Raw genomic sequence first — 22,500 nt, 5'->3', positions numbered from 1 at the left:
GGTACTAACTAGGCCCGACACTGCTTAGCTTCCGAGATCAGACGAGATCGGGCGCATTCAGTGTGGTGTGGCCGTAGGCTCTGGTCCTAGTGAGTTTTGTACTTTTAAGCATCTAGTCGGCTAGACCTTGCAGTTTTGAAAGGCAATTGAGAAATGGCTCACTTCCTGAACTTGGAGCACAAAAAAGCCTACAGCAACTGGTATTCCCAGGCGGTCTCCCATCCAGGTACTAACTAGGCCCGACACTGCTTAGCTTCCGAGATCAGACGAGATCGGGCGCATTCAGTGTGGTGTGGCCGTAGGCTCTGGGCCTAGTGAGTTTTGTACTTTTAAGCATCTAGTCGGCTAGACCTTGCAGTTTTGAAAGGCAATTGAGAAATGGCTCACTTCCTGAACTTGGAGCACAAAAAAGCCTACAGCACCTGGTATTCCCAGGCGGTCTCCCATCCAGGTACTAACTAGGCCCGACACTGCTTAGCTTCCGAGATCAGACGAGATCGGGCGCATTCAGTGTGGTGTGGCCGTAGGCTCTAGAAATGCTAAGAATATTACTCTTATGCATTTGCATTTAGTAAGCTAAGCCATGCAGCCACTTGCAACATGATACCACGCTCATCGCTCGATCAGGCTCGATCAGGCGAGATATATAAGACTGGTGGGCCCATTCAGGACTCCTATGTCTGGTAGGATAACTTTAATCCATCCATCCTGTTTCTGTTGCAGGGAGGTGGAGAGAACAATCAACACAATAATGGCTTTCTTTCATGCCTCTTGAAGGACTCAATATTCTCTGTACTGCATTACATGTGAAAGTCGATTTATTACCCATGAACACACTACCTGTATGCTAATTATATGTAAATAGGTAGCTCCAGCCCTCATAATGTTGTCCAACATTTCCGCTATAAAACGGGATAAAATTATTTTGGAAACATACCAAATTTGAAAAGTAATTGAGAAGTTGTGCAATTACTAATCATGGAGCACAAAATAGCCTACAGCACCTGGTATTCCCAGGCGGTCTCCCATCCAGGTACTAACTAGGCCTGACACTGCTTAGCTTCCGAGATCAGGCGCATTCAGTGTGGTGTGGCCGTAGGCTCTGGGCCTAGTGAGTTTTGTACTTTTAAGCATCTAGTCGGCTAGACCTTGCAGTTTTGAAAGGCAATTGAGAAATGGCTCACTTCCTGAACTTGGAGCACAAAAAAGCCTACAGCACCTGGTATTCCCAGGCGGTCTCCCATCCAGGTACTAACTAGGCCCAACACTGCTTAGCTTCCGAGATCAGACGCATTCAGTGTGGTGTGGCCGTAGGCTCTGGTCCTAGTGAGTTTTGTACTTTTAAGCATCTAGTCGGCTAGACCTTGCAGTTTTGAAAGGCAATTGAGAAATGGCTCACTTCCTGAACTTGGAGCACAAAAAAGCCTACAGCACCTGTTATTCCCAGGCTGTCTCCCATCCAGGTACTAACTAGGCCCGACACTGCTTAGCTTCCGAGATCAGACGAGATCGGGCGCATTCAGTGTGGTGTGGCCGTAGGCTCTGGTCCTAGTGAGTTTTGTACTTTTAAGCATCTAGTCGGCTAGACCTTGCAGTTTTGAAAGGCAATTGAGAAATGGCTCACTTCCTGAACTTGGAGCACAAAAAAGCCTACAGCACCTGGTATTCCCAGGCGGTCTCCCATCCAGGTACTAACTAGGCCCGACACTGCTTAGCTTCCGAGATCAGACGAGATCGGGCGCATTCAGTGTGGTGTGGCCGTAGGCTCTGGGCCTAGTGAGTTTTGTACTTTTAAGCATCTAGTCGGCTAGACCTTGCAGTTTTGAAAGGCAATTGAGAAATGGCTCACTTCCTGAACTTGGAGCACAAAAAAGCCTACAGCACCTGGTATTCCCAGGCGGTCTCCCATCCAGGTACTAACTAGGCCCGACACTGCTTAGCTTCTGAGATCAGACGAGATCGGGCGCATTCAGTGTGGTGTGGCCGTAGGCTCTAGAAATGCTAAGAATATTACTCTTATGCATTTGCATTTAGTAAGCTAAGCCATGCAGCCACTTGCAACATGATACCACGCTCATCGCTCGATCAGGCTCGATCAGGCGAGATATATAAGACTGGTGGGCCCATTCAGGACTCCTATGTCTGGTAGGATAACTTTAATCCATCCATCCTGTTTCTGTTGCAGGGAGGTGGAGAGAACAATCAACACAATAACGGCTTTCTTTCATGCCTCTTGAAGGACTCAATATTCTCTGTACTGCATTACATGTGAAAGTCGATTTATTACCCATGAACACACTACCTGTATGCTAATTATATGTAAATAGGTAGCTCCAGCCCTCATAATGTTGTCCAACATTTCCGCTATAAAACGGGATAAAATTATTTTGGAAACATACCAAATTTGAAAAGTAATTGAGAAGTTGTGCAATTACTAATCATGGAGCACAAAATAGCCTACAGCACCTGGTATTCCCAGGCGGTCTCCCATCCAGGTACTAACTAGGCCTGACACTGCTTAGCTTCCGAGATCAGGCGCATTCAGTGTGGTGTGGCCGTAGGCTCTGGGCCTAGTGAGTTTTGTACTTTTAAGCATCTAGTCGGCTAGACCTTGCAGTTTTGAAAGGCAATTGAGAAATGGCTCACTTCCTGAACTTGGAGCACAAAAAAGCCTACAGCACCTGGTATTCCCAGGCGGTCTCCCATCCAGGTACTAACTAGGCCCGACACTGCTTAGCTTCCGAGATCAGACGCATTCAGTGTGGTGTGGCCGTAGGCTCTGGTCCTAGTGAGTTTTGTACTTTTAAGCATCTAGTCGGCTAGACCTTGCAGTTTTGAAAGGCAATTGAGAAATGGCTCACTTCCTGAACTTGGAGCACAAAAAAGCCCACAGCAACTGGTATTCCCAGGCGGTCTCCCATCCAGGTACTAACTAGGCCCGACACTGCTTAGCTTCCGAGATCAGACGAGATCGGGCGCATTCAGTGTGGTGTGGCCGTAGGCTCTGGGCCTAGTGAGTTTTGTACTTTTAAGCATCTAGTCGGCTAGACCTTGCAGTTTTGAAAGGCAATTGAGAAATGGCTCACTTCCTGAACTTGGAGCACAAAAAAGCCTACAGCACCTGGTATTCCCAGGCGGTCTCCCATCCAGGTACTAACTAGGCCCGACACTGCTTAGCTTCCGAGATCAGACGAGATCGGGCGCATTCAGTGTGGTGTGGCCGTAGGCTCTAGAAATGCTAAGAATATTACTCTTATGCATTTGCATTTAGTAAGCTAAGCCATGCAGCCACTTGCAACATGATACCACGCTCATCGCTCGATCAGGCTCGATCAGGCGAGATATATAAGACTGGTGGGCCCATTCAGGACTCCTATGTCTGGTAGGATAACTTTAATCCATCCATCCTGTTTCTGTTGCAGGGAGGTGGAGAGAACAATCAACACAATAATGGCTTTCTTTCATGCCTCTTGAAGGACTCAATATTCTCTGTACTGCATTACATGTGAAAGTCGATTTATTACCCATGAACACACTACCTGTATGCTAATTATATGTAAATAGGTAGCTCCAGCCCTCATAATGTTGTCCAACATTTCCGCTATAAAACGGGATAAAATTATTTTGGAAACATACCAAATTTGAAAAGTAATTGAGAAGTTGTGCAATTACTAATCATGGAGCACAAAATAGCCTACAGCACCTGGTATTCCCAGGCGGTCTCCCATCCAGGTACTAACTAGGCCCGACACTGCTTAGCTTCCGAGATCAGGCGCATTCAGTGTGGTGTGGCCGTAGGCTCTGGGCCTAGTGAGTTTTGTACTTTTAAGCATCTAGTCGGCTAGACCTTGCAGTTTTGAAAGGCAATTGAGAAATGGCTCACTTCCTGAACTTGGAGCACAAAAAAGCCTACAGCACCTGGTATTCCCAGGCCGTCTCCCATCCAGGTACTAACTAGGCCCAACACTGCTTAGCTTCCGAGATCAGACGCATTCAGTGTGGTGTGGCCGTAGGCTCTGGTCCTAGTGAGTTTTGTACTTTTAAGCATCTAGTCGGCTAGACCTTGCAGTTTTGAAAGGCAATTGAGAAATGGCTCACTTCCTGAACTTGGAGCACAAAAAAGCCTACAGCACCTGTTATTCCCAGGCTGTCTCCCATCCAGGTACTAACTAGGCCCGACACTGCTTAGCTTCCGAGATCAGACGAGATCGGGCGCATTCAGTGTGGTGTGGCCGTAGGCTCTGGTCCTAGTGAGTTTTGTACTTTTAAGCATCTAGTCGGCTAGACCTTGCAGTTTTGAAAGGCAATTGAGAAATGGCTCACTTCCTGAACTTGGAGCACAAAAAAGCCTACAGCACCTGGTATTCCCAGGCCGTCTCCCATCCAGGTACTAACTAGGCCCGACACTGCTAAGCTTCCGAGATCAGACGAGATCGGGCGCATTCAGTGTGGTGTGGCCGTAGGCTCTGGGCCTAGTGAGTTTTGTACTTTTAAGCATCTAGTCGGCTAGACCTTGCAGTTTTGAAAGGCAATTGAGAAATGGCTCACTTCCTGAACTTGGAGCACAAAAAAGCCTACAGCACCTGGTATTCCCAGGCGGTCTCCCATCCAGGTACTAACTAGGCCCGACACTGCTTAGCTTCCGAGATCAGACGAGATCGGGCGCATTCAGTGTGGTGTGGCCGTAGGCTCTAGAAATGCTAAGAATATTACTCTTATGCATTTGCATTTAGTAAGCTAAGCCATGCAGCCACTTGCAACATGATACCACGCTCATCGCTCGATCAGGCTCGATCAGGCGAGATATATAAGACTGGTGGGCCCATTCAGGACTCCTATGTCTGGTAGGATAACTTTAATCCATCCATCCTGTTTCTGTTGCAGGGAGGTGGAGAGAACAATCAACACAATAACGGCTTTCTTTCATGCCTCTTGAAGGACTCAATATTCTCTGTACTGCATTACATGTGAAAGTCGATTTATTACCCATGAACACACTACCTGTATGCTAATTATATGTAAATAGGTAGCTCCAGCCCTCATAATGTTGTCCAACATTTCCGCTATAAAACGGGATAAAATTATTTTGGAAACATACCAAATTTGAAAAGTAATTGAGAAGTTGTGCAATTACTAATCATGGAGCACAAAATAGCCTACAGCACCTGGTATTCCCAGGCGGTCTCCCATCCAGGTACTAACTAGGCCTGACACTGCTTAGCTTCCGAGATCAGGCGCATTCAGTGTGGTGTGGCCGTAGGCTCTGGGCCTAGTGAGTTTTGTACTTTTAAGCATCTAGTCGGCTAGACCTTGCAGTTTTGAAAGGCAATTGAGAAATGGCTCACTTCCTGAACTTGGAGCACAAAAAAGCCTACAGCACCTGGTATTCCCAGGCGGTCTCCCATCCAGGTACTAACTAGGCCCGACACTGCTTAGCTTCCGAGATCAGACGCATTCAGTGTGGTGTGGCCGTAGGCTCTGGTCCTAGTGAGTTTTGTACTTTTAAGCATCTAGTCGGCTAGACCTTGCAGTTTTGAAAGGCAATTGAGAAATGGCTCACTTCCTGAACTTGGAGCACAAAAAAGCCTACAGCACCTGGTATTCCCAGGCGGTCTCCCATCCAGGTACTAACTAGGCCCGACACTGCTTAGCTTCTGAGATCAGACGAGATCGGGCGCATTCAGTGTGGTGTGGCCGTAGGCTCTGGGCCTAGTGAGTTTTGTACTTTTAAGCATCTAGTCGGCTAGACCTTGCAGTTTTGAAAGGCAATTGAGAAATGGCTCACTTCCTGAACTTGGAGCACAAAAAAGCCTACAGCACCTGGTATTCCCAGGCGGTCTCCCATCCAGGTACTAACTAGGCCCGACACTGCTTAGCTTCCGAGATCAGACGAGATCGAGCGCATTCAGTGTGGTGTGGCCGTAGGCTCTAAAAATGCTAAGAATATTACTCTTATGCATTTGCATTTAGTAAGCTAAGCCATGCAGCCACTTGCAACATGATACCACGCTCATCGCTCGATCATCAGGCTCGATCAGGCGAGATATATAAGACTGGTGGGCCCATTCAGGACTCCTATGTCTGGTAGGATAACTTTAATCCATCCATCCTGTTTCTGTTGCAGGGAGGTGGAGAGAACAATCAACACAATAACGGCTTTCTTTCATGCCTCTTGAAGGACTCAATATTCTCTGTACTGCATTACATGTGAAAGTCGATTTATTACCCATGAACACACTACCTGTATGCTAATTATATGTAAATAGGTAGCTCCAGCCCTCATAATGTTGTCCAACATTTCCGCTATAAAACGGGATAAAATTATTTTGGAAACATACCAAATTTGAAAAGTAATTGAGAAGTTGTGCAATTACTAATCATGGAGCACAAAATAGCCTACAGCACCGGGTATTCCCAGGCGGTCTCCCATCCAGGTACTAACTAGGCCCGACACTGCTTAGCTTCCGAGATCAGACGAGATCGGGCGCATTCAGTGTGGTGTGGCCGTAGGCTCTGGTCCTAGTGAGTTTTGTACTTTTAAGCATCTAGTCGGCTAGACCTTGCAGTTTTGAAAGGCAATTGAGAAATGGCTCACTTCCTGAACTTGGAGCACAAAAAAGCCTACAGCACCTGGTATTCCCAGGCGGTCTCCCATCCAGGTACTAACTAGGCCCGACACTGCTTAGCTTCCGAGATCAGACAGAGACGGGCGCATTCAGTGTGGTGTGGCCGTAGGCTCTGGTCCTAGTGAGTTTTGTACTTTTAAGCATCTAGTCGGCTAGACCTTGCAGTTTTGAAAGGCAATTGAGAAATGGCTCACTTCCTGAACTTGGAGCACAAAAAAGCCTACAGCACCTGGTATTCCCAGGCGGTCTCCCATCCAGGTACTAACTAGGCCCGACACTGCTTAGCTTCCGAGATCAGACGAGATCGGGCGCATTCAGTGTGGTGTGGCCGTAGGCTCTGGGCCTAGTGAGTTTTGTACTTTTAAGCACCTAGTCGGCTAGACCTTGCAGTTTTGAAAGGCAATTGAGAAATGGCTCACTTCCTGAACTTGGAGCACAAAAAAGCCTACAGCACCTGGTATTCCCAGGCGGTCTCCCATCCAGGTACTAACTAGGCCCGACACTGCTTAGCTTCCGAGATCAGACGAGATCGGGCGCATTCAGTGTGGTGTGGCCGTAGGCTCGAGTAATGCTAAGAATATTACTCTTATGCATTTGCATTTAGTAAGCTAAGCCATGCAGCCACTTGCAACATGATACCACGCTCATCGCTCGATCAGCGCTCGATCAGGCGAGATATATAAGACTGGTGGGCCCATTCAGGACTCCTATGTCTGGTAGGATAACTTTAATCCATCCATCCTGTTTCTGTTGCAGGGAGGTGGAGAGAACAATCAACACAATAACGGCTTTCTTTCATGCCTCTTGAAGGACTCAATATTCTCTGTACTGCATTACATGTGAAAGTCGATTTATTACCCATGAACACACTACCTGTATGCTAATTATATGTAAATAGGTAGCTCCAGCCCTCATAATGTTGTCCAACATTTCCGCTATAAAACGGGATAAAATTATTTTGGAAACATACCAAATTTGAAAAGTAATTGAGAAGTTGTGCAATTACTAATCATGGAGCACAAAATAGCCTACAGCACCTGGTATTCCCAGGCGGTCTCCCATCCAGGTACTAACTAGGCCCGACACTGCTTAGCTTCCGAGATCAGACGAGATCGGGCGCATTCAGTGTGGTGTGGCCGTAGGCTCTGGGCCTAGTGAGTTTTGTACTTTTAAGCATCTAGTCGGCTAGACCTTGCAGTTTTGAAAGGCAATTGAGAAATGGCTCACTTCCTGAACTTGGAGCACAAAAAAGCCTACAGCACCTGGTATTCCCAGGCAGTCTCCCATCCAGGTACTAACTAGGCCCGACACTGCTTAGCTTCCGAGATCAGACGAGATCGGGCGCATTCAGTGTGGTGTGGCCGTAGGCTCTAGAAATGCTAAGAATATTACTCTTATGCATTTGCATTTAGTAAGCTAAGCCATGCAGCCACTTGCAACATGATACCACGCTCATCGCTCGATCAGCGCTCGATCAGGCGAGATATATAAGACTGGTGGGCCCATTCAGGACTCCTATGTCTGGTAGGATAACTTTAATCCATCCATCCTGTTTCTGTTGCAGGGAGGTGGAGAGAACAATCAACACAATAACGGCTTTCTTTCATGCCTCTTGAAGGACTCAATATTCTCTGTACTGCATTACATGTGAAAGTCGATTTATTACCCATGAACACACTACTTGTATGCTAATTATATGTAAATAGGTAGCTCCAGCCCTCATAATGTTGTCCAACATTTCCGCTATAAAACGGGATAAAATTATTTTGGAAACATACCAAATTTGAAAAGTAATTGAGAAGTTGTGCAATTACTAATCATGGAGCACAAAATAGCCTACAGCACCTGGTATTCCCAGGCGGTCTCCCATCCAGGTACTAACTAGGCCCGACACTGCTTAGCTTCCGAGATCAGACGAGATCGGGCGCATTCAGTGTGGTGTGGCCGTAGGCTCTGGGCCTAGTGAGTTTTGTACTTTTAAGCATCTAGTCGGCTAGACCTTGCAGTTTTGAAAGGCAATTGAGAAATGGCTCACTTCCTGAACTTGGAGCACAAAAAAGCCTACAGCACCTGGTATTCCCAGGCGGTCTCCCATCCAGGTACTAACTAGGCCCGACACTGCTTAGCTTCCGAGATCAGACGAGATCGGGCGCATTCAGTGTGGTGTGGCCGTAGGCTCTGGTCCTAGTGAGTTTTGTACTTTTAAGCATCTAGTCGGCTAGACCTTGCAGTTTTGAAAGGCAATTGAGAAATGGCTCACTTCCTGAACTTGGAGCACAAAAAAGCCTACAGCACCTGGTATTCCCAGGCGGTCTCCCATCCAGGTACTAACTAGGCCCGACACTGCTTAGCTTCCGAGATCAGACGAGATCGGGCGCATTCAGTGTGGTGTGGCCGTAGGCTCTGGGCCTAGTGAGTTTTGTACTTTTAAGCATCTAGTCGGCTAGACCTTGCAGTTTTGAAAGGCAATTGAGAAATGGCTCACTTCCTGAACTTGGAGCACAAAAAAGCCTACAGCACCTGGTATTCCCAGGCGGTCTCCCATCCAGGTACTAACTAGGCCCAACACTGCTTAGCTTCCGAGATCAGACGAGATCGGGCGCATTCAGTGTGGTGTGGCCGTAGGCTCGAGTAATGCTAAGAATATTACTCTTATGCATTTGCATTTAGTAAGCTAAGCCATGCAGCCACTTGCAACATGATACCACGCTCATCGCTCGATCAGCGCTCGATCAGGCGAGATATATAAGACTGGTGGGCCCATTCAGGACTCCTATGTCTGGTAGGATAACTTTAATCCATCCATCCTGTTTCTGTTGCAGGGAGGTGGAGAGAACAATCAACACAATAACGGCTTTCTTTCATGCCTCTTGAAGGACTCAATATTCTCTGTACTGCATTACATGTGAAAGTCGATTTATTACCCATGAACACACTACCTGTATGCTAATTATATGTAAATAGGTAGCTCCAGCCCTCATAATGTTGTCCAACATTTCCGCTATAAAACGGGATAAAATTATTTTGGAAACATACCAAATTTGAAAAGTAATTGAGAAGTTGCGCAATTACTAATCATGGAGCACAAAATAGCCTACAGCACCTGGTATTCCCAGGCGGTCTCCCATCCAGGTACTAACTAGGCCCAACACTGCTTAGCTTCCGAGATCAGACGAGATCGGGCGCATTCAGTGTGGTGTGGCCGTAGGCTCTGGGCCTAGTGAGTTTTGTACTTTTAAGCATCTAGTCGGCTAGACCTTGCAGTTTTGAAAGGCAATTGAGAAATGGCTCACTTCCTGAACTTGGAGCACAAAAAAGCCTACAGCACCTGGTATTCCCAGGCAGTCTCCCATCCAGGTACTAACTAGGCCCGACACTGCTTAGCTTCCGAGATCAGGCGCATTCAGTGTGGTGTGGCCGTAGGCTCTAGTAATGCTAAGAATATTACTCTTATGCATTTGCATTTAGTAAGCTAAGCCATGCAGCCACTTGCAACATGATACCACGCTCATCGCTCGATCAGGGCTCGATCAGGCGAGATATATAAGACTGGTGGGCCCATTCAGGACTCCTATGTCTGGTAGGATAACTTTAATCCATCCATCCTGTTTCTGTTGCAGGGAGGTGGAGAGAACAATCAACACAATAACGGCTTTCTTTCATGCCTCTTGAAGGACTCAATATTCTCTGTACTGCATTACATGTGAAAGTCGATTTATTACCCATGAACACACTACCTGTATGTTAATTATATGTAAATAGGTAGCTCCAGCCCTCATAATGTTGTCCAACATTTCCGCTATAAAACGGGATAAAATTATTTTGGAAACATACCAAATTTGAAAAGTAATTGAGAAGTTGTGCAATTACTAATCATGGAGCACAAAATAGCCTACAGCACCTGGTATTCCCAGGCGGTCTCCCATCCAGGTACTAACTAGGCCCGACACTGCTTAGCTTCCGAGATCAGACGAGATCGGGCGCATTCAGTGTGGTGTGGCCGTAGGCTCTGGTCCTAGTGAGTTTTGTACTTTTAAGCATCTAGTCGGCTAGACCTTGCAGTTTTGAAAGGCAATTGAGAAATGGCTCACTTCCTGAACTTGGAGCACAAAAAAGCCTACAGCACCTGGTATTCCCAGGCGGTCTCCCATCCAGGTACTAACTAGGCCCGACACTGCTTAGCTTCCGAGATCAGACGAGATCGGGCGCATTCAGTGTGGTGTGGCCGTAGGCTCTGGGCCTAGTGAGTTTTGTACTTTTAAGCATCTAGTCGGCTAGACCTTGCAGTTTTGAAAGGCAATTGAGAAATGGCTCACTTCCTGAACTTGGAGCACAAAAAAGCCTACAGCACCTGGTATTCCCAGGCGGTCTCCCATCCAGGTACTAACTAGGCCCGACACTGCTTAGCTTCTGAGATCAGACGAGATCGGGCGCATTCAGTGTGGTGTGGCCGTAGGCTCTAGAAATGCTAAGAATATTACTCTTATGCATTTGCATTTAGTAAGCTAAGCCATGCAGCCACTTGCAACATGATACCACGCTCATCGCTCGATCAGGCTCGATCAGGCGAGATATATAAGACTGGTGGGCCCATTCAGGACTCCTATGTCTGGTAGGATAACTTTAATCCATCCATCCTGTTTCTGTTGCAGGGAGGTGGAGAGAACAATCAACACAATAACGGCTTTCTTTCATGCCTCTTGAAGGACTCAATATTCTCTGTACTGCATTACATGTGAAAGTCGATTTATTACCCATGAACACACTACCTGTATGCTAATTATATGTAAATAGGTAGCTCCAGCCCTCATAATGTTGTCCAACATTTCCGCTATAAAACGGGATAAAATTATTTTGGAAACATACCAAATTTGAAAAGTAATTGAGAAGTTGTGCAATTACTAATCATGGAGCACAAAATAGCCTACAGCACCTGGTATTCCCAGGCGGTCTCCCATCCAGGTACTAACTAGGCCCGACACTGCTTAGCTTCCGAGATCAGGCGCATTCAGTGTGGTGTGGCCGTAGGCTCTGGGCCTAGTGAGTTTTGTACTTTTAAGCATCTAGTCGGCTAGACCTTGCAGTTTTGAAAGGCAATTGAGAAATGGCTCACTTCCTGAACTTGGAGCACAAAAAAGCCTACAGCACCTGGTATTCCCAGGCGGTCTCCCATCCAGGTACTAACTAGGCCCGACACTGCTTAGCTTCCGAGATCAGACGCATTCAGTGTGGTGTGGCCGTAGGCTCTGGTCCTAGTGAGTTTTGTACTTTTAAGCATCTAGTCGGCTAGACCTTGCAGTTTTGAAAGGCAATTGAGAAATGGCTCACTTCCTGAACTTGGAGCACAAAAAAGCCTACAGCACCTGTTATTCCCAGGCTGTCTCCCATCCAGGTACTAACTAGGCCCGACACTGCTTAGCTTCTGAGATCAGACGAGATCCGGCGCATTCAGTGTGGTGTGGCCGTAGGCTCTGGTCCTAGTGAGTTTTGTACTTTTAAGCATCTAGTCGGCTAGACCTTGCAGTTTTGAAAGGCAATTGAGAAATGGCTCACTTCCTGAACTTGGAGCACAAAAAAGCCTACAGCACCTGGTATTCCCAGGCGGTCTCCCATCCAGGTACTAACTAGGCCCGACACTGCTTAGCTTCCGAGATCAGACGAGATCGGGCGCATTCAGTGTGGTGTGGCCGTAGGCTCTGGGCCTAGTGAGTTTTGTACTTTTAAGCATCTAGTCGGCTAGACCTTGCAGTTTTGAAAGGCAATTGAGAAATGGCTCACTTCCTGAACTTGGAGCACAAAAAAGCCTACAGCAACTGGTATTCCCAGGCGGTCTCCCATCCAGGTACTAACTAGGCCCGACACTGCTTAGCTTCCGAGATCAGACGAGATCGGGCGCATTCAGTGTGGTGTGGCCGTAGGCTCTGGGCCTAGTGAGTTTTGTACTTTTAAGCATCTAGTCGGCTAGACCTTGCAGTTTTGAAAGGCAATTGAGAAATGGCTCACTTCCTGAACTTGGAGCACAAAAAAGCCTACAGCACCTGGTATTCCCAGGCGGTCTCCCATCCAGGTACTAACTAGGCCCGACACTGCTTAGCTTCCGAGATCAGACGCATTCAGTGTGGTGTGGCCGTAGGCTCTGGTCCTAGTGAGTTTTGTACTTTTAAGCATCTAGTCGGCTAGACCTTGCAGTTTTGAAAGGCAATTGAGAAATGGCTCACTTCCTGAACTTGGAGCACAAAAAAGCCTACAGCAACTGGTATTCCCAGGCGGTCTCCCATCCAGGTACTAACTAGGCCCAACACTGCTTAGCTTCCGAGATCAGACGAGATCGGGCGCATTCAGTGTGGTGTGGCCGTAGGCTCTGGGCCTAGTGAGTTTTGTACTTTTAAGCATCTAGTCGGCTAGACCTTGCAGTTTTGAAAGGCAATTGAGAAATGGCTCACTTCCTGAACTTGGAGCACAAAAAAGCCTACAGCACCTGGTATTCCCAGGCGGTCTCCCATCCAGGTACTAACTAGGCCCGACACTGCTTAGCTTCCGAGATCAGACGAGATCGGGCGCATTCAGTGTGGTGTGGCCGTAGGCTTTAGAAATGCTAAGAATATTACTCTTATGCATTTGCATTTAGTAAGCTAAGCCATGCAGCCACTTGCAACATGATACCACGCTCATCGCTCGATCAGGCTCGATCAGGCGAGATATATAAGACTGGTGGGCCCATTCAGGACTCCTATGTCTGGTAGGATAACTTTAATCCATCCATCCTGTTTCTGTTGCAGGGAGGTGGAGAGAACAATCAACACAATAATGGCTTTCTTTCATGCCTCTTGAAGGACTCAATATTCTCTGTACTGCATTACATGTGAAAGTCGATTTATTACCCATGAACACACTACCTGTATGCTAATTATATGTAAATAGGTAGCTCCAGCCCTCATAATGTTGTCCAACATTTCCGCTATAAAACGGGATAAAATTATTTTGGAAACATACCAAATTTGAAAAGTAATTGAGAAGTTGTGCAATTACTAATCATGGAGCACAAAATAGCCTACAGCACCTGGTATTCCCAGGCGGTCTCCCATCCAGGTACTAACTAGGCCCGACACTGCTTAGCTTCCGAGATCAGGCGCATTCAGTGTGGTGTGGCCGTAGGCTCTGGGCCTAGTGAGTTTTGTACTTTTAAGCATCTAGTCGGCTAGACCTTGCAGTTTTGAAAGGCAATTGAGAAATGGCTCACTTCCTGAACTTGGAGCACAAAAAAGCCTACAGCACCTGGTATTCCCAGGCGGTCTCCCATCCAGGTACTAACTAGGCCCAACACTGCTTAGCTTCCGAGATCAGACGCATTCAGTGTGGTGTGGCCGTAGGCTCTGGTCCTAGTGAGTTTTGTACTTTTAAGCATCTAGTCGGCTAGACCTTGCAGTTTTGAAAGGCAATTGAGAAATGGCTCACTTCCTGAACTTGGAGCACAAAAAAGCCTACAGCACCTGTTATTCCCAGGCTGTCTCCCATCCAGGTACTAACTAGGCCCGACACTGCTTAGCTTCCGAGATCAGACGAGATCGGGCGCATTCAGTGTGGTGTGGCCGTAGGCTCTGGTCCTAGTGAGTTTTGTACTTTTAAGCATCTAGTCGGCTAGACCTTGCAGTTTTGAAAGGCAATTGAGAAATGGCTCACTTCCTGAACTTGGAGCACAAAAAAGCCTACAGCACCTGGTATTCCCAGGCCGTCTCCCATCCAGGTACTAACTAGGCCCGACACTGCTTAGCTTCCGAGATCAGACGAGATCGGGCGCATTCAGTGTGGTGTGGCCATAGGCTCTGGGCCTAGTGAGTTTTGTACTTTTAAGCATCTAGTCGGCTAGACCTTGCAGTTTTGAAAGGCAATTGAGAAATGGCTCACTTCCTGAACTTGGAGCACAAAAAAGCCTACAGCACCTGGTATTCCCAGGCGGTCTCCCATCCAGGTACTAACTAGGCCCGACACTGCTTAGCTTCCGAGATCAGACGAGATCGGGCGCATTCAGTGTGGTGTGGCCGTAGGCTCTAGAAATGCTAAGAATATTACTCTTATGCATTTGCATTTAGTAAGCTAAGCCATGCAGCCACTTGCAACATGATACCACGCTCATCGCTCGATCAGGCTCGATCAGGCGAGATATATAAGACTGGTGGGCCCATTCAGGACTCCTATGTCTGGTAGGATAACTTTAATCCATCCATCCTGTTTCTGTTGCAGGGAGGTGGAGAGAACAATCAACACAATAACGGCTTTCTTTCATGCCTCTTGAAGGACTCAATATTCTCTGTACTGCATTACATGTGAAAGTCGATTTATTACCCATGAACACACTACCTGTATGCTAATTATATGTAAATAGGTAGCTCCAGCCCTCATAATGTTGTCCAACATTTCCGCTATAAAACGGGATAAAATTATTTTGGAAACATACCAAATTTGAAAAGTAATTGAGAAGTTGTGCAATTACTAATCATGGAGCACAAAATAGCCTACAGCACCTGGTATTCCCAGGCGGTCTCCCATCCAGGTACTAACTAGGCCTGACACTGCTTAGCTTCCGAGATCAGGCGCATTCAGTGTGGTGTGGCCGTAGGCTCTGGGCCTAGTGAGTTTTGTACTTTTAAGCATCTAGTCGGCTAGACCTTGCAGTTTTGAAAGGCAATCGAGAAATGGCTCACTTCCTGAACTTGGAGCACAAAAAAGCCTACAGCACCTGGTATTCCCAGGCGGTCTCCCATCCAGGTACTAACTAGGCCCAACACTGCTTAGCTTCCGAGATCAGACGCATTCAGTGTGGTGTGGCCGTAGGCTCTGGTCCTAGTGAGTTTTGTACTTTTAAGCATCTAGTCGGCTAGACCTTGCAGTTTTGAAAGGCAATTGAGAAATGGCTCACTTCCTGAACTTGGAGCACAAAAAAGCCTACAGCACCTGGTATTCCCAGGCGGTCTCCCATCTAGGTACTAACTAGGCCCGACACTGCTTAGCTTCTGAGATCAGACGAGATCGGGCGCATTCAGTGTGGTGTGGCCGTAGGCTCTGGGCCTAGTGAGTTTTGTACTTTTAAGCATCTAGTCGGCTAGACCTTGCAGTTTTGAAAGGCAATTGAGAAATGGCTCACTTCCTGAACTTGGAGCACAAAAATGCCTACAGCACCTGGTATTCCCAGGCGGTCTCCCATCCAGGTACTAACTAGGCCCGACACTGCTTAGCTTCCGAGATCAGACGAGATCGGGCGCATTCAGTGTGGTGTGGCCGTAGGCTCTAGAAATGCTAAGAATATTACTCTTATGCATTTGCATTTAGTAAGCTAAGCCATGCAGCCACTTGCAACATGATACCACGCTCATCGCTCGATCATCAGGCTCGATCAGGCGAGATATATAAGACTGGTGGGCCCATTCAGGACTCCTATGTCTGGTAGGATAACTTTAATCCATCCATCCTGTTTCTGTTGCAGGGAGGTGGAGAGAACAATCAACACAATAACGGCTTTCTTTCATGCCTCTTGAAGGACTCAATATTCTCTGTACTGCATTACATGTGAAAGTCGATTTATTACCCATGAACACACTACCTGTATGCTAATTATATGTAAATAGGTAGCTCCAGCCCTCATAATGTTGTCCAACATTTCCGCTATAAAACGGGATAAAATTATTTTGGAAACATACCAAATTTGAAAAGTAATTGAGAAGTTGTGCAATTACTAATCATGGAGCACAAAATAGCCTACAGCACCGGGTATTCCCAGGCGGTCTCCCATCCAGGTACTAACTAGGCCCGACACTGCTTAGCTTCCGAGATCAGACGAGATCGGGCGCATTCAGTGTGGTGTGGCCGTAGGCTCTGGTCCTAGTGAGTTTTGTACTTTTAAGCATCTAGTCGGCTAGACCTTGCAGTTTTGAAAGGCAATTGAGAAATGGCTCACTTCCTGAACTTGGAGCACAAAAAAGCCTACAGCACCTGGTATTCCCAGGCGGTCTCCCATCCAGGTACTAACTAGGCCCGACACTGCTTAGCTTCCGAGATCAGACAGAGACGGGCGCATTCAGTGTGGTGTGGCCGTAGGCTCTGGTCCTAGTGAGTTTTGTACTTTTAAGCATCTAGTCGGCTAGACCTTGCAGTTTTGAAAGGCAATTGAGAAATGGCTCACTTCCTGAACTTGGAGCACAAAAAAGCCTACAGCACCTGGTATTCCCAGGCGGTCTCCCATCCAGGTACTAACTAGGCCCGACACTGCTTAGCTTCCGAGATCAGACGAGATCGGGCGCATTCAGTGTGGTGTGGCCGTAGGCTCTGGGCCTAGTGAGTTTTGTACTTTTAAGCACCTAGTCGGCTAGACCTTGCAGTTTTGAAAGGCAATTGAGAAATGGCTCACTTCCTGAACTTGGAGCACAAAAAAGCCTACAGCACCTGGTATTCCCAGGCGGTCTCCCATCCAGGTACTAACTAGGCCCGACACTGCTTAGCTTCCGAGATCAGACGAGATCGGGCGCATTCAGTGTGGTGTGGCCGTAGGCTCGAGTAATGCTAAGAATATTACTCTTATGCATTTGCATTTAGTAAGCTAAGCCATGCAGCCACTTGCAACATGATACCACGCTCATCGCTCGATCAGCGCTCGATCAGGCGAGATATATAAGACTGGTGGGCCCATTCAGGACTCCTATGTCTGGTAGGATAACTTTAATCCATCCATCCTGTTTCTGTTGCAGGGAGGTGGAGAGAACAATCAACACAATAACGGCTTTCTTTCATGCCTCTTGAAGGACTCAATATTCTCTGTACTGCATTACATGTGAAAGTCGATTTATTACCCATGAACACACTACCTGTATGCTAATTATATGTAAATAGGTAGCTCCAGCCCTCATAATGTTGTCCAACATTTCCGCTATAAAACGGGATAAAATTATTTTGGAAACATACCAAATTTGAAAAGTAATTGAGAAGTTGCGCAATTACTAATCATGGAGCACAAAATAGCCTACAGCACCTGGTATTCCCAGGCGGTCTCCCATCCAGGTACTAACTAGGCCCGACACTGCTTAGCTTCCGAGATCAAACGAGATCGGGCGCATTCACTGTGGTGTGGCCGTAGACTCTGGGCCTAGTGAGTTTTGTACTTTTAAGCATCTAGTCGGCTAGACCTTGCAGTTTTGAAAGGCAATTGAGAAATGGCTCACTTCCTGAACTTGGAGCACAAAAAAGCCTACAGCACCTGGTATTCCCAGGCAGTCTCCCATCCAGGTACTAACTAGGCCCGACACTGCTTAGCTTCCGAGATCAGACGAGATCGGGCGCATTCAGTGTGGTGTGGCCGTAGGCTCTAGAAATGCTAAGAATATTACTCTTATGCATTTGCATTTAGTAAGCTAAGCCATGCAGCCACTTGCAACATGATACCACGCTCATCGCTCGATCAGCGCTCGATCAGGCGAGATATATAAGACTGGTGGGCCCATTCAGGACTCCTATGTCTGGTAGGATAACTTTAATCCATCCATCCTGTTTCTGTTGCAGGGAGGTGGAGAGAACAATCAACACAATAACGGCTTTCTTTCATGCCTCTTGAAGGACTCAATATTCTCTGTACTGCATTACATGTGAAAGTCGATTTATTACCCATGAACACACTACCTGTATGCTAATTATATGTAAATAGGTAGCTCCAGCCCTCATAATGTTGTCCAACATTTCCGCTATAAAACGGGATAAAATTATTTTGGAAACATACCAAATTTGAAAAGTAATTGAGAAGTTGTGCAATTACTAATCATGGAGCACAAAATAGCCTACAGCACCTGGTATTCCCAGGCGGTCTCCCATCCAGGTACTAACTAGGCCCGACACTGCTTAGCTTCCGAGATCAGACGAGATCAGGCGCATTCAGTGTGGTGTGGCCGTAGGCTCTGGGCCTAGTGAGTTTTGTACTTTTAAGCATCTAGTCGGCTAGACCTTGCAGTTTTGAAAGGCAATTGAGAAATGGCTCACTTCCTGAACTTGGAGCACAAAAAAGCCTACAGCACCTGGTATTCCCAGGCGGTCTCCCATCCAGGTACTAACTAGGCCCGACACTGCTTAGCTTCCGAGATCAGACGAGATCGGGCGCATTCAGTGTGGTGTGGCCGTAGGCTCTGGTCCTAGTGAGTTTTGTACTTTTAAGCATCTAGTCGGCTAGACCTTGCAGTTTTGAAAGGAAATTGAGAAATGGCTCACTTCCTGAACTTGGAGCACAAAAAAGCCTACAGCACCTGGTATTCCCAGGCGGTCTCCCATCCAGGTACTAACTAGGCCCGACACTGCTTAGATTCCGAGATCAGACGAGATCGGGCGCATTCAGTGTGGTGTGGCCGTAGGCTCTGGGCCTAGTGAGTTTTGTACTTTTAAGCATCTAGTCGGCTAGACCTTGCAGTTTTGAAAGGCAATTGAGAAATGGCTCACTTCCTGAACTTGGAGCACAAAAAAGCCTACAGCACCTGGTATTCCCAGGCGGTCTCCCATCCAGGTACTAACTAGGCCCAACACTGCTTAGCTTCCGAGATCAGACGAGATCGGGCGCATTCAGTGTGGTGTGGCCGTAGGCTCGAGTAATGCTAAGAATATTACTCTTATGCATTTGCATTTAGTAAGCTAAGCCATGCAGCCACTTGCAACATGATACCACGCTCATCGCTCGATCAGCGCTCGATCAGGCGAGATATATAAGACTGGTGGGCCCATTCAGGACTCCTATGTCTGGTAGGATAACTTTAATCCATCCATCCTGTTTCTGTTGCAGGGAGGTGGAGAGAACAATCAACACAATAACGGCTTTCTTTCATGCCTCTTGAAGGACTCAATATTCTCTGTACTGCATTACATGTGAAAGTCGATTTATTACCCATGAACACACTACCTGTATGCTAATTATATGTAAATAGGTAGCTCCAGCCCTCATAATGTTGTCCAACATTTCCGCTATAAAACGGGATAAAATTATTTTGGAAACATACCAAATTTGAAAAGTAATTGAGAAGTTGCGCAATTACTAATCATGGAGCACAAAATAGCCTACAGCACCTGGTATTCCCAGGCGGTCTCCCATCCAGGTACTAACTAGGCCCGACACTGCTTAGCTTCCGAGATCAGACGAGATCGGGCGCATTCAGTGTGGTGTGGCCGTAGGCTCTGGGCCTAGTGAGTTTTGTACTTTTAAGCATCTAGTCGGCTAGACCTTGCAGTTTTGAAAGGCAATTGAGAAATGGCTCACTTCCTGAACTTGGAGCACAAAAAAGCCTACAGCACCTGGTATTCCCAGGCAGTCTCCCATCCAGGTACTAACTAGGCCCGACACTGCTTAGCTTCCGAGATCAGGCGCATTCAGTGTGGTGTGGCCGTAGGCTCTAGTAATGCTAAGAATATTACTCTTATGCATTTGCATTTAGTAAGCTAAGCCATGCAGCCACTTGCAACATGATACCACGCTCATCGCTCGATCAGGGCTCGATCAGGCGAGATATATAAGACTGGTGGGCCCATTCAGGACTCCTATGTCTGGTAGGATAACTTTAATCCATCCATCCTGTTTCTGTTGCAGGGAGGTGGAGAGAACAATCAACACAATAACGGCTTTCTTTCATGCCTCTTGAAGGACTCAATATTCTCTGTACTGCATTACATGTGAAAGTCGATTTATTACCCATGAACACACTACCTGTATGCTAATTATATGTAAATAGGTAGCTCCAGCCCTCATAATGTTGTCCAACATTTCCGCTATAAAACGGGATAAAATTATTTTGGAAACATACCAAATTTGAAAAGTAATTGAGAAGTTGCGCAATTACTAATCATGGAGCACAAAATAGCCTACAGCACCTGGTATTCCCAGGCGGTCTCCCATCCAGGTACTAACTAGGCCCGACACTGCTTAGCTTCCGAGATCAGACGAGATCGGGCGCATTCAGTGTGGTGTGGCCGTAGGCTCTGGTCCTAGTGAGTTTTGTACTTTTAAGCATCTAGTCGGCTAGACCTTGCAGTTTTGAAAGGCAATTGAGAAATGGCTCACTTCCTGAACTTGGAGCACAAAAAAGCCTACAGCACCTGGTATTCCCAGGCGGTCTCCCATCCAGGTACTAACTAGGCCCGACACTGCTTAGCTTCCGAGATCAGACGAGATCGGGCGCATTCAGTGTGGTGTGGCCGTAGGCTCTGGGCCTAGTGAGTTTTGTACTTTTAAGCATCTAGTCGGCTAGACCTTGCAGTTTTGAAAGGCAATTGAGAAATGGCTCACTTCCTGAACTTGGAGCACAAAAAAGCCTACAGCACCTGGTATTCCCAGGCGGTCTCCCATCCAGGTACTAACTAGGCCCGACACTGCTTAGCTTCCGAGATCAGACGAGATCGGGCGCATTCAGTGTGGTGTGGCCGTAGGCTCTAGAAATGCTAAGAATATTACTCTTATGCATTTGCATTTAGTAAGCTAAGCCATGCAGCCACTTGCAACATGATACCACGCTCATCGCTCGATCAGGCTCGATCAGGCGAGATATATAAGACTGGTGGGCCCATTCAGGACTCCTATGTCTGGTAGGATAACTTTAATCCATCCATCCTGTTTCTGTTGCAGGGAGGTGGAGAGAACAATCAACACAATAACGGCTTTCTTTCATGCCTCTTGAAGGACTCAATATTCTCTGTACTGCATTACATGTGAAAGTCGATTTATTACCCATGAACACACTACCTGTATGCTAATTATATGTAAATAGGTAGCTCCAGCCCTCATAATGTTGTCCAACATTTCCGCTATAAAACGGGATAAAATTATTTTGGAAACATACCAAATTTGAAAAGTAATTGAGAAGTTGTGCAATTACTAATCATGGAGCACAAAATAGCCTACAGCACCTGGTATTCCCAGGCGGTCTCCCATCCAGGTACTAACTAGGCCCGACACTGCTTAGCTTCCGAGATCAGGCGCATTCAGTGTGGTGTGGCCGTAGGCTCTGGGCCTAGTGAGTTTTGTACTTTTAAGCATCTAGTCGGCTAGACCTTGCAGTTTTGAAAGGCAATTGAGAAATGGCTCACTTCCTGAACTTGGAGCACAAAAAAGCCTACAGCACCTGGTATTCCCAGGCGGTCTCCCATCCAGGTACTAACTAGGCCCGACACTGCTTAGCTTCCGAGATCAGACGCATTCAGTGTGGTGTGGCCGTAGGCTCTGGTCCTAGTGAGTTTTGTACTTTTAAGCATCTAGTCGGCTAGACCTTGCAGTTTTGAAAGGCAATTGAGAAATGGCTCACTTCCTGAACTTGGAGCACAAAAAAGCCTACAGCACCTGTTATTCCCAGGCTGTCTCCCATCCAGGTACTAACTAGGCCCGACACTGCTTAGCTTCTGAGATCAGACGAGATCGGGCGCATTCAGTGTGGTGTGGCCGTAGGCTCTGGTCCTAGTGAGTTTTGTACTTTTAAGCATCTAGTCGGCTAGACCTTGCAGTTTTGAAAGGCAATTGAGAAATGGCTCACTTCCTGAACTTGGAGCACAAAAAAGCCTACAGCACCTGGTATTCCCAGGCGGTCTCCCATCCAGGTACTAACTAGGCCCGACACTGCTTAGCTTCCGAGATCAGACGAGATCGGGCGCATTCAGTGTGGTGTGGCCGTAGGTTCTGGGCCTAGTGAGTTTTGTACTTTTAAGCATCTAGTCGGCTAGACCTTGCAGTTTTGAAAGGCAATTGAGAAATGGCTCACTTCCTGAACTTGGAGCACAAAAAAGCCTACAGCACCTGGTACTCCCAGGCGGTCTCCCATCCAGGTACTAACTAGGCCCGACACTGCTTAGCTTCCGAGATCAGACGAGATCG

At 47.0% G+C, this 22,500-nt stretch overlaps 50 non-coding genes and 23 pseudogenes across 50 annotated transcripts in view; all 73 read right to left on the bottom strand.

Moving 5' to 3' along the window:
- Window positions 1-79, bottom strand: part of LOC138478435 (5S ribosomal RNA) — a 119-nt gene extending 40 nt beyond the window's left edge. Inside the window, exon 1 of the ribosomal RNA XR_011272303.1 lies at window positions 1-79. This exon is cut by the window's left edge and continues 40 nt beyond it. This is a non-coding gene — a ribosomal RNA (5S ribosomal RNA).
- A 106-nt stretch (window positions 80-185) lies between these two features.
- Window positions 186-304, bottom strand: LOC138479630 (5S ribosomal RNA). Its single transcript, XR_011273387.1, has one exon. It is a non-coding gene; the product is annotated as a 5S ribosomal RNA (ribosomal RNA).
- A 106-nt stretch (window positions 305-410) lies between these two features.
- Window positions 411-529, bottom strand: LOC138478423 (5S ribosomal RNA). Its single transcript, XR_011272292.1, has one exon. It is a non-coding gene; the product is annotated as a 5S ribosomal RNA (ribosomal RNA).
- Window positions 530-992: 463 nt separating this feature from the next.
- LOC138474660 (5S ribosomal RNA) lies at window positions 993-1,101 on the bottom strand (annotated as a pseudogene).
- Window positions 1,102-1,207: 106 nt separating this feature from the next.
- Window positions 1,208-1,316, bottom strand: LOC138474373 (5S ribosomal RNA; annotated as a pseudogene).
- A 106-nt stretch (window positions 1,317-1,422) lies between these two features.
- Window positions 1,423-1,541, bottom strand: LOC138480265 (5S ribosomal RNA). Its single transcript, XR_011273963.1, has one exon. It is a non-coding gene; the product is annotated as a 5S ribosomal RNA (ribosomal RNA).
- Window positions 1,542-1,647: 106 nt separating this feature from the next.
- On the bottom strand, window positions 1,648-1,766 carry LOC138478410 (5S ribosomal RNA). The gene has a single exon (XR_011272280.1). It is a non-coding gene; the product is annotated as a 5S ribosomal RNA (ribosomal RNA).
- Window positions 1,767-1,872: 106 nt separating this feature from the next.
- On the bottom strand, window positions 1,873-1,991 carry LOC138478964 (5S ribosomal RNA). Its single transcript, XR_011272782.1, has one exon. It is a non-coding gene; the product is annotated as a 5S ribosomal RNA (ribosomal RNA).
- Window positions 1,992-2,454: 463 nt separating this feature from the next.
- On the bottom strand, window positions 2,455-2,563 carry LOC138474659 (5S ribosomal RNA; annotated as a pseudogene).
- Window positions 2,564-2,669: 106 nt separating this feature from the next.
- On the bottom strand, window positions 2,670-2,778 carry LOC138474488 (5S ribosomal RNA; annotated as a pseudogene).
- A 106-nt stretch (window positions 2,779-2,884) lies between these two features.
- Window positions 2,885-3,003, bottom strand: LOC138480083 (5S ribosomal RNA). Its single transcript, XR_011273798.1, has one exon. It is a non-coding gene; the product is annotated as a 5S ribosomal RNA (ribosomal RNA).
- A 106-nt stretch (window positions 3,004-3,109) lies between these two features.
- On the bottom strand, window positions 3,110-3,228 carry LOC138478398 (5S ribosomal RNA). The gene has a single exon (XR_011272269.1). It is a non-coding gene; the product is annotated as a 5S ribosomal RNA (ribosomal RNA).
- A 463-nt stretch (window positions 3,229-3,691) lies between these two features.
- LOC138474278 (5S ribosomal RNA) lies at window positions 3,692-3,800 on the bottom strand (annotated as a pseudogene).
- A 106-nt stretch (window positions 3,801-3,906) lies between these two features.
- Window positions 3,907-4,015, bottom strand: LOC138474740 (5S ribosomal RNA; annotated as a pseudogene).
- Window positions 4,016-4,121: 106 nt separating this feature from the next.
- On the bottom strand, window positions 4,122-4,240 carry LOC138480264 (5S ribosomal RNA). The gene has a single exon (XR_011273962.1). It is a non-coding gene; the product is annotated as a 5S ribosomal RNA (ribosomal RNA).
- A 106-nt stretch (window positions 4,241-4,346) lies between these two features.
- On the bottom strand, window positions 4,347-4,465 carry LOC138480387 (5S ribosomal RNA). Its single transcript, XR_011274067.1, has one exon. It is a non-coding gene; the product is annotated as a 5S ribosomal RNA (ribosomal RNA).
- Window positions 4,466-4,571: 106 nt separating this feature from the next.
- LOC138478386 (5S ribosomal RNA) lies at window positions 4,572-4,690 on the bottom strand. The gene has a single exon (XR_011272258.1). It is a non-coding gene; the product is annotated as a 5S ribosomal RNA (ribosomal RNA).
- A 463-nt stretch (window positions 4,691-5,153) lies between these two features.
- On the bottom strand, window positions 5,154-5,262 carry LOC138474658 (5S ribosomal RNA; annotated as a pseudogene).
- A 106-nt stretch (window positions 5,263-5,368) lies between these two features.
- On the bottom strand, window positions 5,369-5,477 carry LOC138474487 (5S ribosomal RNA; annotated as a pseudogene).
- A 106-nt stretch (window positions 5,478-5,583) lies between these two features.
- On the bottom strand, window positions 5,584-5,702 carry LOC138478962 (5S ribosomal RNA). Its single transcript, XR_011272780.1, has one exon. It is a non-coding gene; the product is annotated as a 5S ribosomal RNA (ribosomal RNA).
- A 106-nt stretch (window positions 5,703-5,808) lies between these two features.
- Window positions 5,809-5,927, bottom strand: LOC138477929 (5S ribosomal RNA). Its single transcript, XR_011271843.1, has one exon. It is a non-coding gene; the product is annotated as a 5S ribosomal RNA (ribosomal RNA).
- Window positions 5,928-6,393: 466 nt separating this feature from the next.
- On the bottom strand, window positions 6,394-6,512 carry LOC138477791 (5S ribosomal RNA). The gene has a single exon (XR_011271717.1). It is a non-coding gene; the product is annotated as a 5S ribosomal RNA (ribosomal RNA).
- Window positions 6,513-6,618: 106 nt separating this feature from the next.
- LOC138473879 (5S ribosomal RNA) lies at window positions 6,619-6,737 on the bottom strand (annotated as a pseudogene).
- A 106-nt stretch (window positions 6,738-6,843) lies between these two features.
- LOC138478374 (5S ribosomal RNA) lies at window positions 6,844-6,962 on the bottom strand. The gene has a single exon (XR_011272247.1). It is a non-coding gene; the product is annotated as a 5S ribosomal RNA (ribosomal RNA).
- A 106-nt stretch (window positions 6,963-7,068) lies between these two features.
- Window positions 7,069-7,187, bottom strand: LOC138478361 (5S ribosomal RNA). The gene has a single exon (XR_011272236.1). It is a non-coding gene; the product is annotated as a 5S ribosomal RNA (ribosomal RNA).
- A 464-nt stretch (window positions 7,188-7,651) lies between these two features.
- On the bottom strand, window positions 7,652-7,770 carry LOC138478349 (5S ribosomal RNA). Its single transcript, XR_011272225.1, has one exon. It is a non-coding gene; the product is annotated as a 5S ribosomal RNA (ribosomal RNA).
- A 106-nt stretch (window positions 7,771-7,876) lies between these two features.
- LOC138478255 (5S ribosomal RNA) lies at window positions 7,877-7,995 on the bottom strand. The gene has a single exon (XR_011272139.1). It is a non-coding gene; the product is annotated as a 5S ribosomal RNA (ribosomal RNA).
- Window positions 7,996-8,459: 464 nt separating this feature from the next.
- Window positions 8,460-8,578, bottom strand: LOC138478337 (5S ribosomal RNA). The gene has a single exon (XR_011272214.1). It is a non-coding gene; the product is annotated as a 5S ribosomal RNA (ribosomal RNA).
- A 106-nt stretch (window positions 8,579-8,684) lies between these two features.
- Window positions 8,685-8,803, bottom strand: LOC138478325 (5S ribosomal RNA). The gene has a single exon (XR_011272203.1). It is a non-coding gene; the product is annotated as a 5S ribosomal RNA (ribosomal RNA).
- Window positions 8,804-8,909: 106 nt separating this feature from the next.
- Window positions 8,910-9,028, bottom strand: LOC138478313 (5S ribosomal RNA). The gene has a single exon (XR_011272192.1). It is a non-coding gene; the product is annotated as a 5S ribosomal RNA (ribosomal RNA).
- Window positions 9,029-9,134: 106 nt separating this feature from the next.
- LOC138475399 (5S ribosomal RNA) lies at window positions 9,135-9,253 on the bottom strand. The gene has a single exon (XR_011269546.1). It is a non-coding gene; the product is annotated as a 5S ribosomal RNA (ribosomal RNA).
- Window positions 9,254-9,717: 464 nt separating this feature from the next.
- LOC138475387 (5S ribosomal RNA) lies at window positions 9,718-9,836 on the bottom strand. The gene has a single exon (XR_011269535.1). It is a non-coding gene; the product is annotated as a 5S ribosomal RNA (ribosomal RNA).
- Window positions 9,837-9,942: 106 nt separating this feature from the next.
- Window positions 9,943-10,051, bottom strand: LOC138474424 (5S ribosomal RNA; annotated as a pseudogene).
- A 464-nt stretch (window positions 10,052-10,515) lies between these two features.
- On the bottom strand, window positions 10,516-10,634 carry LOC138478301 (5S ribosomal RNA). Its single transcript, XR_011272181.1, has one exon. It is a non-coding gene; the product is annotated as a 5S ribosomal RNA (ribosomal RNA).
- A 106-nt stretch (window positions 10,635-10,740) lies between these two features.
- LOC138478288 (5S ribosomal RNA) lies at window positions 10,741-10,859 on the bottom strand. Its single transcript, XR_011272169.1, has one exon. It is a non-coding gene; the product is annotated as a 5S ribosomal RNA (ribosomal RNA).
- A 106-nt stretch (window positions 10,860-10,965) lies between these two features.
- Window positions 10,966-11,084, bottom strand: LOC138478961 (5S ribosomal RNA). Its single transcript, XR_011272779.1, has one exon. It is a non-coding gene; the product is annotated as a 5S ribosomal RNA (ribosomal RNA).
- A 463-nt stretch (window positions 11,085-11,547) lies between these two features.
- On the bottom strand, window positions 11,548-11,656 carry LOC138474277 (5S ribosomal RNA; annotated as a pseudogene).
- A 106-nt stretch (window positions 11,657-11,762) lies between these two features.
- Window positions 11,763-11,871, bottom strand: LOC138474486 (5S ribosomal RNA; annotated as a pseudogene).
- Window positions 11,872-11,977: 106 nt separating this feature from the next.
- LOC138473893 (5S ribosomal RNA) lies at window positions 11,978-12,096 on the bottom strand (annotated as a pseudogene).
- A 106-nt stretch (window positions 12,097-12,202) lies between these two features.
- Window positions 12,203-12,321, bottom strand: LOC138478276 (5S ribosomal RNA). The gene has a single exon (XR_011272158.1). It is a non-coding gene; the product is annotated as a 5S ribosomal RNA (ribosomal RNA).
- A 106-nt stretch (window positions 12,322-12,427) lies between these two features.
- Window positions 12,428-12,546, bottom strand: LOC138479628 (5S ribosomal RNA). Its single transcript, XR_011273386.1, has one exon. It is a non-coding gene; the product is annotated as a 5S ribosomal RNA (ribosomal RNA).
- A 106-nt stretch (window positions 12,547-12,652) lies between these two features.
- Window positions 12,653-12,761, bottom strand: LOC138474485 (5S ribosomal RNA; annotated as a pseudogene).
- A 106-nt stretch (window positions 12,762-12,867) lies between these two features.
- LOC138479108 (5S ribosomal RNA) lies at window positions 12,868-12,986 on the bottom strand. The gene has a single exon (XR_011272913.1). It is a non-coding gene; the product is annotated as a 5S ribosomal RNA (ribosomal RNA).
- Window positions 12,987-13,092: 106 nt separating this feature from the next.
- LOC138478264 (5S ribosomal RNA) lies at window positions 13,093-13,211 on the bottom strand. The gene has a single exon (XR_011272147.1). It is a non-coding gene; the product is annotated as a 5S ribosomal RNA (ribosomal RNA).
- A 463-nt stretch (window positions 13,212-13,674) lies between these two features.
- On the bottom strand, window positions 13,675-13,783 carry LOC138474276 (5S ribosomal RNA; annotated as a pseudogene).
- A 106-nt stretch (window positions 13,784-13,889) lies between these two features.
- LOC138474372 (5S ribosomal RNA) lies at window positions 13,890-13,998 on the bottom strand (annotated as a pseudogene).
- Window positions 13,999-14,104: 106 nt separating this feature from the next.
- Window positions 14,105-14,223, bottom strand: LOC138480263 (5S ribosomal RNA). The gene has a single exon (XR_011273961.1). It is a non-coding gene; the product is annotated as a 5S ribosomal RNA (ribosomal RNA).
- A 106-nt stretch (window positions 14,224-14,329) lies between these two features.
- Window positions 14,330-14,448, bottom strand: LOC138479932 (5S ribosomal RNA). The gene has a single exon (XR_011273661.1). It is a non-coding gene; the product is annotated as a 5S ribosomal RNA (ribosomal RNA).
- A 106-nt stretch (window positions 14,449-14,554) lies between these two features.
- Window positions 14,555-14,673, bottom strand: LOC138478251 (5S ribosomal RNA). Its single transcript, XR_011272136.1, has one exon. It is a non-coding gene; the product is annotated as a 5S ribosomal RNA (ribosomal RNA).
- A 463-nt stretch (window positions 14,674-15,136) lies between these two features.
- On the bottom strand, window positions 15,137-15,245 carry LOC138474656 (5S ribosomal RNA; annotated as a pseudogene).
- Window positions 15,246-15,351: 106 nt separating this feature from the next.
- LOC138474371 (5S ribosomal RNA) lies at window positions 15,352-15,460 on the bottom strand (annotated as a pseudogene).
- A 106-nt stretch (window positions 15,461-15,566) lies between these two features.
- Window positions 15,567-15,685, bottom strand: LOC138479528 (5S ribosomal RNA). Its single transcript, XR_011273295.1, has one exon. It is a non-coding gene; the product is annotated as a 5S ribosomal RNA (ribosomal RNA).
- Window positions 15,686-15,791: 106 nt separating this feature from the next.
- LOC138477686 (5S ribosomal RNA) lies at window positions 15,792-15,910 on the bottom strand. Its single transcript, XR_011271622.1, has one exon. It is a non-coding gene; the product is annotated as a 5S ribosomal RNA (ribosomal RNA).
- A 466-nt stretch (window positions 15,911-16,376) lies between these two features.
- Window positions 16,377-16,495, bottom strand: LOC138477789 (5S ribosomal RNA). The gene has a single exon (XR_011271716.1). It is a non-coding gene; the product is annotated as a 5S ribosomal RNA (ribosomal RNA).
- A 106-nt stretch (window positions 16,496-16,601) lies between these two features.
- LOC138473878 (5S ribosomal RNA) lies at window positions 16,602-16,720 on the bottom strand (annotated as a pseudogene).
- Window positions 16,721-16,826: 106 nt separating this feature from the next.
- Window positions 16,827-16,945, bottom strand: LOC138478239 (5S ribosomal RNA). Its single transcript, XR_011272125.1, has one exon. It is a non-coding gene; the product is annotated as a 5S ribosomal RNA (ribosomal RNA).
- A 106-nt stretch (window positions 16,946-17,051) lies between these two features.
- LOC138478227 (5S ribosomal RNA) lies at window positions 17,052-17,170 on the bottom strand. Its single transcript, XR_011272114.1, has one exon. It is a non-coding gene; the product is annotated as a 5S ribosomal RNA (ribosomal RNA).
- Window positions 17,171-17,634: 464 nt separating this feature from the next.
- LOC138479885 (5S ribosomal RNA) lies at window positions 17,635-17,753 on the bottom strand. The gene has a single exon (XR_011273618.1). It is a non-coding gene; the product is annotated as a 5S ribosomal RNA (ribosomal RNA).
- Window positions 17,754-17,859: 106 nt separating this feature from the next.
- LOC138478254 (5S ribosomal RNA) lies at window positions 17,860-17,978 on the bottom strand. The gene has a single exon (XR_011272138.1). It is a non-coding gene; the product is annotated as a 5S ribosomal RNA (ribosomal RNA).
- A 464-nt stretch (window positions 17,979-18,442) lies between these two features.
- Window positions 18,443-18,561, bottom strand: LOC138478035 (5S ribosomal RNA). The gene has a single exon (XR_011271939.1). It is a non-coding gene; the product is annotated as a 5S ribosomal RNA (ribosomal RNA).
- A 106-nt stretch (window positions 18,562-18,667) lies between these two features.
- On the bottom strand, window positions 18,668-18,786 carry LOC138478215 (5S ribosomal RNA). The gene has a single exon (XR_011272103.1). It is a non-coding gene; the product is annotated as a 5S ribosomal RNA (ribosomal RNA).
- Window positions 18,787-18,892: 106 nt separating this feature from the next.
- On the bottom strand, window positions 18,893-19,011 carry LOC138479280 (5S ribosomal RNA). The gene has a single exon (XR_011273069.1). It is a non-coding gene; the product is annotated as a 5S ribosomal RNA (ribosomal RNA).
- Window positions 19,012-19,117: 106 nt separating this feature from the next.
- On the bottom strand, window positions 19,118-19,236 carry LOC138475374 (5S ribosomal RNA). The gene has a single exon (XR_011269524.1). It is a non-coding gene; the product is annotated as a 5S ribosomal RNA (ribosomal RNA).
- Window positions 19,237-19,700: 464 nt separating this feature from the next.
- On the bottom strand, window positions 19,701-19,819 carry LOC138478203 (5S ribosomal RNA). Its single transcript, XR_011272092.1, has one exon. It is a non-coding gene; the product is annotated as a 5S ribosomal RNA (ribosomal RNA).
- A 106-nt stretch (window positions 19,820-19,925) lies between these two features.
- On the bottom strand, window positions 19,926-20,034 carry LOC138474423 (5S ribosomal RNA; annotated as a pseudogene).
- Window positions 20,035-20,498: 464 nt separating this feature from the next.
- LOC138478191 (5S ribosomal RNA) lies at window positions 20,499-20,617 on the bottom strand. Its single transcript, XR_011272081.1, has one exon. It is a non-coding gene; the product is annotated as a 5S ribosomal RNA (ribosomal RNA).
- A 106-nt stretch (window positions 20,618-20,723) lies between these two features.
- LOC138478179 (5S ribosomal RNA) lies at window positions 20,724-20,842 on the bottom strand. The gene has a single exon (XR_011272070.1). It is a non-coding gene; the product is annotated as a 5S ribosomal RNA (ribosomal RNA).
- A 106-nt stretch (window positions 20,843-20,948) lies between these two features.
- On the bottom strand, window positions 20,949-21,067 carry LOC138478166 (5S ribosomal RNA). Its single transcript, XR_011272058.1, has one exon. It is a non-coding gene; the product is annotated as a 5S ribosomal RNA (ribosomal RNA).
- Window positions 21,068-21,530: 463 nt separating this feature from the next.
- Window positions 21,531-21,639, bottom strand: LOC138474275 (5S ribosomal RNA; annotated as a pseudogene).
- Window positions 21,640-21,745: 106 nt separating this feature from the next.
- LOC138474484 (5S ribosomal RNA) lies at window positions 21,746-21,854 on the bottom strand (annotated as a pseudogene).
- Window positions 21,855-21,960: 106 nt separating this feature from the next.
- LOC138473890 (5S ribosomal RNA) lies at window positions 21,961-22,079 on the bottom strand (annotated as a pseudogene).
- Window positions 22,080-22,185: 106 nt separating this feature from the next.
- Window positions 22,186-22,304, bottom strand: LOC138478188 (5S ribosomal RNA). Its single transcript, XR_011272078.1, has one exon. It is a non-coding gene; the product is annotated as a 5S ribosomal RNA (ribosomal RNA).
- A 106-nt stretch (window positions 22,305-22,410) lies between these two features.
- The window catches only part of LOC138477829 (5S ribosomal RNA), a 119-nt gene continuing 29 nt past the window's right edge, over window positions 22,411-22,500 (bottom strand). Inside the window, exon 1 of the ribosomal RNA XR_011271752.1 lies at window positions 22,411-22,500. This exon is cut by the window's right edge and continues 29 nt beyond it. This is a non-coding gene — a ribosomal RNA (5S ribosomal RNA).

Source organism: Ambystoma mexicanum, chromosome 8 (genome assembly GCF_040938575.1).
Source record: "Ambystoma mexicanum isolate Mex_15411 chromosome 8, UKY_AmexF1_1, whole genome shotgun sequence".
In the NCBI taxonomy this organism is placed as follows: Eukaryota; Metazoa; Chordata; class Amphibia; order Caudata; family Ambystomatidae; genus Ambystoma; species Ambystoma mexicanum.
Note: the sequence above shows the minus strand (reverse complement) of the source record. Positions and strands in the feature narration are given on the sequence as shown.